Here is a 10,738-nt window from a genome sequence, read left to right as displayed (position 1 = left end):
ACAGAAAGACAATACGCTTGAGTGTTATCTTTGCAAACGTCCCCCATTGTTTTGCTTGACCACTAACGTGGCTAACGTTAGCTCTGTAGCTACTGCGGTGCATGGACCACTACTACTGCCGCCCCAGTGTCTTCCTGGTCCAACAGAACCGTAAGGACGGTGTATTATTCGATGTGTCTCAAGAATCCTCCCGCTGTGCCTCCTCTGGATTTCATTGGAACAAAGGGGGGACCTCGCCTGTTCACCCAGTTAAACAAACCGTGCAAACTTATTATTAAAGGTCCACCCACTACCCAGTCTACATACAAGGACACGATCAAATAAGGAAGGGTCGTCACGTCAGCATACCAGCGTTCTATAGAGACCACTGCACTTCCGCGTTACATGGAGCTCGTGAAAGGGAAGGGAACAACATACATGACATTTATGGCATAGGGACATATAGGTATTTAGTACTGATACATTTGTGACATAAACGGTATTCAAATATGTAGTACTGTTACCCCTAGATCCTGACAGAGTATATGATGGGGAGGGGACTGTACATTAGGAGGGGGTGGGTGGGAGAGAAATATACATACGGTGGGGTGGAGACGGTACATTTGGAGGGGGTGGGTGGGTGGGAGAGAAATATACATACGGCGGGGAGGGAATATATACATGCGGTAGGGATTCACATTCCTTTACAGATTTGGGTAGGGCGTTCCACATTGATGTGTCATAATTGCGAAACGTGTTTAGTCCCTTGTTTGAGCCGAATCTGGGTTTAACATGATTGGTTGAGCTTCCTCTGGTGTTGTGGTTGTGGTATTCACTGACCTTTGGGAAGTATTTTGACATGTACATGGGTACCTTAGTCGTATAGTGTATCTTGTAGACCAGGCCCATTGCACGTTGCTGTACTCTGTCGTCTACTCTAAGCCATCCTAGGTTGTCAAAGTGGGCAGGGGTGAGGTGGGTTCTAGGGGTAAGGTCAAGTAGAAGTCTGTCCTGTTTGTTTTGTGATGTTTGTAATCTGGTTTTTAGCACCTTTGAGGTGCTTTGGTACCATGAGGTGCAAGCATAGTCGTAGTACCCTTGAATGAGTGCTCCTGCCAGAGTCTTCAGGGTATTCTTGTTTACCAGAGAGGAGATCCGGTACAAGAATCTAGTTCGTTGGTTGACTTTTTTTTATTACATTGGATGCCATTTTGTCACAGGAAAGATTTGCCTCTAGGATGGAACCCAGGTAGGTAATTTCATCTTTCCTTGTGACAATATTGTAACCCACTGTAACTGAGAAGCCGTCGGTCTTGCTGAGTTTGTTATTTGAACCGAAGAGAATGGACTCTGTTTTGCCCATGTGTAATGATAGTTTGTTATCAGCGAGCCATATGCAGATTGTTGTGAAGGGCCAGATTAACACTGATAATCTACGTTTTGTTGTTTTATATAACTTGTATATTATTTATATATATAAGCTATATCCCTTTAAGCCTCCGTTTGAATCATAGCATTATTCGCTTTCCTCATTGGATAACGCCCTTGACTCTGGCGGCGCCAAGAATCGCGCCCCTCAGACAAGTTCAAAGACGAGTCTGGACAAGTTGAGACATGCCTGGGGCCAGCGCATTGATTCCGGACAAGAGCTTCGGTTGCGCCCTAGAAAGCACTCTATGTATATATATTGTGGAAGGCGCAAAGCAGCAGTTCGTCCTTAGAGTTCGTCATTACAGTTAACGCAGTAACGTTAACCCAGTTCGTCTAGTAGCAGAGTCAAGTTCGACCTAACCTAACGTGAAGTAAAGAGCTCGTATTACAGCAATTCGTTCGGTGTGCAGCATTAACAAGCAGTTCGTTCGTTTAGTAACTAGCGTGAACCTTAGCAAGTGTGTGTGGACTTAACGTAATTAGTATCCGAACACGAGGTGAACCTAGCAGCAGAACTATTGGACATGTGAGCATTGGAACCTACCGCGGCGATATTGTAGAACCATTATTGGTGGATTATAGTGACTTGTGGAAACGTAGTACCGTGGAGAAGAGCATCGTTAATACCATTGTCGTTTGGATTTAACTACCCTGAAGATTCTACATCGGGCTAGCTTCGGGGACGAAGCTGGCTGGCTATCATCATTGCTATCGGGCATTGGATTACAGCTATTACCCTGCTACCGAGCACTTGGATTATAAGGACCGGATCCGTATGAGAACCCCTTTCTTCAAGTGACCAGCCTGAGTATCCGTCTATTCTTCATTCCTCTGGAGCTTACAACTCTGTGGGAGGAAATCACCAGTCTCCAGCTATACCCTCGTTTTGCCCCCCTATATTGCCATCTCACGCCATGCAGCGTCCGGTCTAGTATACTTAGCCTAGGAATTATTCATTCCCACTGACTTTGCTACTCTGACATTTCTAATATCATTCGCCATAAAAGAGCCACCCAGTAATTATCAGTTGTATCTCTGCATAATAATAAAATACTGTAAATGATATCTCTTTGTCACCGTGCCGTCTATTTGAGTGTCTGCCATAATAACTGTACTGTCTGGCAAGTAATAATAATAATATGTAGTAGTGGTTTAATCTATCACAATCTTTAATACAGTCAGGGTTTTGTAACCCCTCAGTTACACAGATTTTGCCTAGTTCCGAGCTGAGGGTTTTTTCAACCTGCAACTTGTTCTTGTCAGAGACCAGCAGGGCTGAGTCGTCCGCAAACAGGAACAAGTTGCAGTCACAAGCTGACAACATGTAATTTGCATAAATTAGGAACAGTAGCGGTCCTAGTATGCTTCCTTGTGGAACACCACAGCTCACTGTGAGGGGGGGGGGGGATAGAGTACCGTTTACCTCCACCACCTGTTCTCTCCCCTCCAGGTAGGATTGCATCCAGCTCACTGATAAACTATCAAAACCAATTGCTTTTAGCTTGTCAATCAGAATGGAGTGATTGACAGTGTCGAAGGCCTTTTGTAGGTCCAGCATGACCATGCGGCATGCCTCAGTATTTGCCCGCGTCCACCTCTTGTTTGATGTGGTCGTTCAAATAGAGAAGGCATGTGTCAGTGGAGTGGGATGTTCTGAAGCCAGATTGGAATTCGTAGATTAGATTTGTTTCCGCCAGTTACTTTTCGACCTGTTCGTAGACTATTTTCTCCATGACTTTCGAGATGGAGGTAAGAATAGAAACAGGGCGGTAGTTGCCTGGGTCTAATTTACTGCCCTTTTTGTGCAGAGGGGTCACTCTCGCAATTTTTAAGTCCTTGGGGACGTGTCACACTTATGGTCACTTTACAAAAGGAAAGGTCACTTTAAGAATAGTATAGTATAACTTGAGATTGTATAATATAGCATTGTATAGCAGTGTACATAAAGACCCAGTGCCTCATCCGTATAACAGTGTATTGCACTACCACAGGACCTAGCATGTCCTACCATGCTCTGTAAATAACTCATGTACATATACCGATATGCCCTACTTTGTTTACCTGTTTATTGCACAATGTCGTTCTATTGGATTCTTATTATATATTACTATTGTTATTACTATATTACTATTGTATTATGCACAATCGTTGCGGGCAAGACCCCCCGCATTTCATTGTATACTTGTATGCCGTGACAAATAAAACTCTTGACTTGACTTGACTTGACTTGAGGTTTATTATGTGTGTGATGACTGGGGTGATGGCGGCTGCTGAGTCTCTGAGGAATTTGGAGGGGATGTTGTCATGGCCAGTGGCCTTGTTAGGTTGGAGGGCGCTCAGTTTTTTGAGTACCTCATCGGTCGTTACCATTTCTAGTTTGAAGTCGTCTTTGCGGACCCCTAGGTTTTTGTAGTATGCTACTATGTGTTCTACCCCATAATGCCCTGAGTGGGAGGGTAGTTTGTTTACCAGTGTTGTGGCTATGTTTGTGAAGAAGATGTTTAAGTAATTGGCTACATCCAGCTTGTCTGTGATGAGCGTGTTTACCGTCTTTATGTTTATGTTTGAGAATCTGGTTTTATGTTTTTTACTGCAGCCTAGTTGATTATTGAGTAATTTCCAAAGTTCACATGGTTTGTTTTTGTTTTCCTCAGTTTTGTCATTTTTTTTTGCAGTTTTAATCATGGTGTTTACGTCATTTCCTAGTCTGAGTTTTTAGTTCAACCACGTGGGCTTGGAGTTCACTGTTTGAGCTTTTGGAAAGCTTTGTCTGACTTTTATGAAGTTCAGAGCATTTTTTGTCTCTGGTTTTCATAGCGGCCAGTATTTCAGTGTGCATCCATGGCTCAGCTTAACCCTGGTGGTTCTTAGAGGTGCCATGTTGTTGAGTATTGTTGTGAATTTGGTTTTGAATCCAAGCCATGTTTCTTCAACCTGTGTACCACTGAGTTCATCTGACCAGTCCATGCTCTCCAGTTCTTGGTTAAAGGCCTAGGTTTTGAGGTCTCTAGATGTGACTGTTTTGTGACAGCGGGCTTCTGTTTTAGCTTTTTGCGGGTACTGAAAATCATATAATGATCACTTAACCTGCATGCTATCACCCCTTTATTGGAGATCATGGACTTGTCAGAGGTCAGAATGAGGTCCAGAGATGCAGACCAGAGAATGACTTTCGTCTTGTTTACATCAGGGTCCCCCATTTTCAATGGGGGGGGTAACATGAATGTTGATTAGAGCCTCGACGTAAGTGGTCGTAGCTAGCCGTAGGCTCTAGGCTCACCAAGGCTCTAATCAACCCAGCTAATGCTATCAGAGGAAATATACATGAATCAATATATCAAACGTTAGCTAGTTAACAATGCAAACATTTAAATTGATTCTGACATCCGAGGTAATAATAACCTGGGTCATATAAACAAGGAGATGGCTGATCCCATTCAACTCATGTCGGTATAAGTTTCCACACACTTGGCACCGATGTGCGTTCATAGTGATGAATGAATGAATGAATGAATGAATGAATGAATGAATGAATGAATGAATGAATGAAAACTTTATTTAACAGATTGCAGAATGGGTACAATACAGTACGGCTCAATACACACAATTGTTAAGGGGATGCAGACCAGAGAAAGACTTTCGTCTTGTTTACATCAGGGTCCCCCATTTTCAATTCATAGTGACATGACATATACACAACAATATACATGACATTTATGACATAGGGACATACATCACTGATTCTTGAGAGTTGGGACAAAACATGTCCTACATAGAAAAGTCTAATTTATATAAAAAATAAAGAAATTCATAATGAGTGATATACTCACAAAGTTACATCTAAAGGTATTGTGTATACTGATGTTATGTTTTAGCACATATATTTGTTTTTGGGGGGATATTTGTTTAAATGCATAATCTGTGGTTAGAAGCTCCCATGTTAATTATCTTGTCCTCAGCAAGGGGTTACATTATTGACCAGCCCAAAAAAGCTTGAAAGACCTCTCCACTTGTGAAAACATACATATCAAATCAAAGATAAGGGTTATACATGTATAAAACAATGCATGCCATGAAACTCAAATAATATTGCCCATAGAAATCTACCTATCAAAGTTGTGTCCTCAGTTTATGTCAACTCTGTCAGACCTTTTCATAAACCTAATTAAATCAGGCAATAGCAATAGCTATCTCTATCCCTGAGGACCCCTTTTCCTTCCCCTGAATGTGGTGAATGCAACACTACCACACATGGTCTGGTAAGTTTTACACTTTTTGATATTTTAGACAAACAATGTCAATATTCCGATGGTCACAGCTGGAACATGTCAACACCGTCTCTCCGTTATTATACTTTTAAAAAAACAATAGTGGATTGAATTCAAGTGTTTCAGTGAGATTATTAAGACAGCTATGCAACTGCCAAAAAAACTAGCTAGCTGCAGTGCACAATACAGGCTTGGAGGGAAAATGTGTGCCCTTTTGTCAACTCCGTCAGACGTCAACTCCATCAGATTGTGTGTCTGACGGAGTTGACGTGTAAACTGATGGAGTTGACAAATCCATCAATAACCTCATAATATGCTATTGTTATACTATTTTTGAACATGGTAAAGGATTTAAATGTTATTTCAGAGTTTTATCTGCACAGAAGTGTGCATATAATAGCATGCATCAGAGCATGGGCAGGCTGTGGTCTGCTTATTGAATAATTGTCTTACTTTCCCAGCACATGTGTTAATAAATAAATATAAATATATCACTTGTCTACGTTGATTGATTGATTGATGTAAAATATGGTGCAGTGTGTAGTTTTCACTACCAAACATCTACACTCTTGCCTCTTATAGAGCGGGGAAGGAGTTCCATGTTGCCCTTTCATATCCCAGAAGAGATACAAGACAGAAGAAAACAGTTATTCTTGTTATTATACTGTTTACTTAGATCATCAGAGCAGAGGGGCACGGTGGTAAACTGTGGTTATTTGTTAGGTTTTAGTGAGTTGTTCCTTACCTTCGCGTGGGGTATGTCTGGGAGTGCTTGCATTCTTTCATTTATTTGCATTTCTTTTAAATTTGTTGGACCTTATGGTGTTCTTGTTCTGTTCTTGACTTATTGTTATGTTTCTTCTTGACTTGTTTAAAGAAGACGTGTACGGCCCATGGGGACATTAACGTGTGTTGTCGGGCCTTACAAATAAATTTGATTTGATTTGATTTCATCTTAATATCTTTATAATAATTCTTAATATAGGACTGGTCCATGCGTGTCTAGATTGCTGCATCATCCTTTCTCTGACTTTCCATCCATAGTGTAATACATTATGGTATGGAGTGATCAACAGGATAATTCTTTGCTAGTCAGTTGTCACAATCTTATCAGTTGTAATTAAGGCTGTCAAAGTTAACACGGTATTAACGCGTTATCGCCCGATTCTATTAACGCCACTATTTTTTTTAACTCACGATTAACTTTTAAGATTATTATTATTTTTGTATTACTAGACTTCACTCAGGTGTATTATTGATGCTCTCATTGATACTATGTTTGTTTCTGAAGTGTGTGTGTGTGTGTGTGAGATATATATAGAGAGAGAGGGGGGTGAGAGAGATGAGGAAGGGGCAAGAGAGAAAGAGAGCCGGGAGAGTGTGAGTGTGAGAGAGAGAGAGGGGGGGTGTGTGATTACTCAGCCCTTGTGTGGGTGAATGTAACAAGTTCCTAACGTTTTCTTTCCCCTATTATTTCATGCACACTTTATTCATTGTTTTAAATTATTATTTTCTTTTAAGTTATTTTGTGCATCACTCTGTTTTGAATTTGATGCAAATTTGCAATGCATGAGGGTCATCCTTTTGTGTTAAATGGCTGCATAAAGCAAGCATTTGTTGACTCATGTTGATAAGATTATTAAAACTTGGAACTTGAAAAATATCTGTTTAAGGTAGATAAAAAAAGATATGTTAAAAAAAATGTGATTAATTCATGATTAATCGCGAGTTAACTATGGACAATCATGCGATTAATCACGATTATATATTTTAATCCATTGACAGCACTAGTTGTAATATACCCTAGGATTATTGGAATGAATGTCTTTGAATTTTCTCCCACTGCTTCCACTGAACATGGATTTTGTCTGCACAAGCCAGTGTGAAGATGTTTGCAACATCTAGTTGTAGAAACTACGCACTGCAGCTTTAACGTCAATCAATCAATCATGTTTAGTAAATAGACACCTGATTTTATAGTCTTATTCTAATACATTTTCATGACTTTTGTATTATAGGAAAGCATGGCTAGACAGAAATTGTCAGTTGAGGAGCGAAGGAGAAGAAATAGAGAGTACCAATGAAAGAGAAGAGAAGAATTACACAGTGACGAAGAGAGCAAACATGTCATGCAAGAGCAGGAAAGACAAAGGTGGAAAAAGAGGGTTCAAGACAAAAAAGTAATAGAAATAGACAAGATGGGAGACAGGGCACAGAGGTATCGGAGAAAATATTGGAGAGAGGTCCAGAAAAGGTGCAGATAGAAAAGGTCCTGTGAAGGTGCGGTGCTGGAGGCAGACACCCCCCCAGATCAGGATATTCTAGATAACAATGCCAGACAGCGCAGAGAGTCTCTCAGAGAGGAACAGAAACAAAGTAAAACACGAAAAAGGCATTCAAGATAAATACAAACTTTAAAAGAGAAGATTACAAATGTAACAAAGCAACAAAACAACCTGAGAAAAACAATAATGTGCTGAAAAAAGGCTACAAATACTGTACATCACCACTGGACTCTCCAGGCACGGAAACAAAGAATATGCTATCAGGAAGCAAAGTAAGGAATCAGAAAATCCAAAAGGCCCTGCTATTCCACCACATCCTCAGAAGAGAGCTGAAGACAAACAAACAAACTCCTGGCCCACGGCGCCAAAAACCAGCACTGAGTTCATCAGGCACGATTCTTAAAAAGTATCGTCTTCTTCAACAAATGAAAGACTTTGGGTTAACCTATAAGTTAATGAGAGAAAGGGAGCATCCTCAGAAAAAGCCAACATTCATACAGGGTGTAACACAGAATGTCCAGGATTTCTTCCTGAACTCTGCACGTGTGACGATGTGTGATGATGGATAGTGCTAATGATGGCTTTGTCATTATAAATTATTTCCCATATCTTTTAAAATCTTTGAAATTTTGCAATACAAAATTATGTAGGTTAGAGTTATCCTATCCCAAAATTCCCCATTAAGAAATGCATCATTTAGACACCTTGCATGTTAGGATTTCCTTCAGATTCATGTTGGCATCCATGTATGGCGAAGGCCCGGACTGGCCATCGGGAGCTCTGTCTGTCTGTCTGTCACACACACAAAGGGAGCCGCATGTGATTGGTGGAGGCGGTACCAGGCCATACAACTGATTGACAGTTGAGATGAATGAATGAATGAATGAATGACTTTATTTGACAATATAAAAAATAAACATGTGACAGAAGAGCACAGTCGGGATATACTGCCAAGGATGAAACACAAAAAAGCTCAGAGCTTATTTCCATTGTGGTCCTTGTAGGGGGGTGGGGGAATGTGATGCTTAAAACATGCATCATACAAAACGTGACATCACAACACATCACATATACCATTTAACATTTATATACATACAGACTCATACAACATGCAAGGGTGCCTTAAGCTAAGTGTCTAGGTATAGTCCCTTTTGAGCCATGTCTTCAGATGGCGAATGGAATGGCAGATGGCACTTCTGCAAAATGACAGGGAGAGACAGCGAAAGACAAAAAATGTCAAGCATAACCTGCGCTTGAAGATGGACAGTGGAAAAAGAGGAAGGGTCGAGCAGAGAGTGAAAGAGAGAAAAATACATACTGCTTACTGCTTGTATTTCACAGAACAGTCAGATGGAAATGACTGGAAATGAAATGTTTCAACAGTGGAAAAAAGAGGAAGGGTGGGGCAGAGAGGGAGGGAGAGAAAAATACATACTGCTGACTGCTTGTATTTCACAGAACAGTCAGGTGGGAATTACTGGAAATGAAATGTTTCAACACTTCAACAGTGAAAAAAAGAGGAAGCATGAAGCAGAGACGGGACGCCCTAAATGTTGCCGCTAAATGTGGCAACATTGACCAAATGTTTTCTTGCACCACGGGACCACCAGGTTAGTCAGTGATAAAAATAAACATGCTAGTGAAGTGGATTCCCAAGCTGTCCTGTTCTGCTCTGCTCAGAACCGGGTTGGTTAGTACTCTCTGCGTTGTGTCTATATCTCTTAAGCTCTGGGAATTACTTCTGTTCAAACTGAGCGGTGCAGGCAGAAGGAATTAGGAGGAAAGGTAGTATATCAGTTGTTTAATCAAAGTTTAAGAGTGTATACAAATGACAATAAAGAACACTATAAAAGATTCAAGGTACCAGAGCACTATGCCGCTCGCCCTATCTAAGAAATCAGATTAAAGAATGATAGTTGATAAATTGTTGATGGCTTTGTTCTCTGGCTAGTGAACAAAGTAAAGCTATGTTTCTCCCTCCAAAAGTGATGTTCTTTGTTCTGTTGATTCTTCCTCTGCTTCCGCCACCTTGGTGTGGATGGGTGGTAGGTGTTGTCCTGTCGGTTGGGTTGTTCAGAGTCCCTCTCCCCCATCACACCCAGATCTTATAGCCAGACCTGCATAATCTTGTGATGTCATCAGAATGACATCACCAAATTCTTTCCTCCAATCCCAGGCCTGCTAAGCTTGTATTTGAAAATAAGGGTTTGGCTTAACCCAGAGAATATTTTCCCTGTATTTTTACTTAAACACATTACTTGACTTGTTAATACTTTGATGAACCTCAAGATATATTGATTACATAAACACAGATATCTTTCTTTATCAAAATATCTAACAAATCTAATCATTCTGTTAGCTTAATAGAATACAAATCAATACCATAGATCAAGAGGATAGAACAATCAATTAATCATATTGAACATAAATGAAAACAGAACAGACACATTAACTAATTACCTAATTTAAGTATGACCGAACCTAATCATATTTTAACTTACTTCAATGACTTCAGAATTCAAGAACAATATACCAGGAAATAGTTAGCTTGTTTGGAGCTCAAATTAAGGATTTCAATAGTGATCTTCTCTGTGTGTGTGTGTGTGTATGTGTATGTGTAAATGTGTGTGTGTGAGTGTGTGTGTGTGTGTGTGAATGTGTGTGTGTGTGTGTGACTATGTGTGTGTGTGTGTGTGTGTGTGTGTGTCTATGTATGTGTGTGTGTGTATGTGAATGTGAATGTGAGTGTGTGTGTGTGTCTATGTGTGTGCATGT

Source organism: Notolepis coatsorum, assembly GCF_963971535.1.
Source record: "Notolepis coatsorum genome assembly, chromosome: 14".
NCBI lineage: Eukaryota > Metazoa > Chordata > Actinopteri > Aulopiformes > Paralepididae > Notolepis > Notolepis coatsorum.
Note: the sequence above shows the minus strand (reverse complement) of the source record.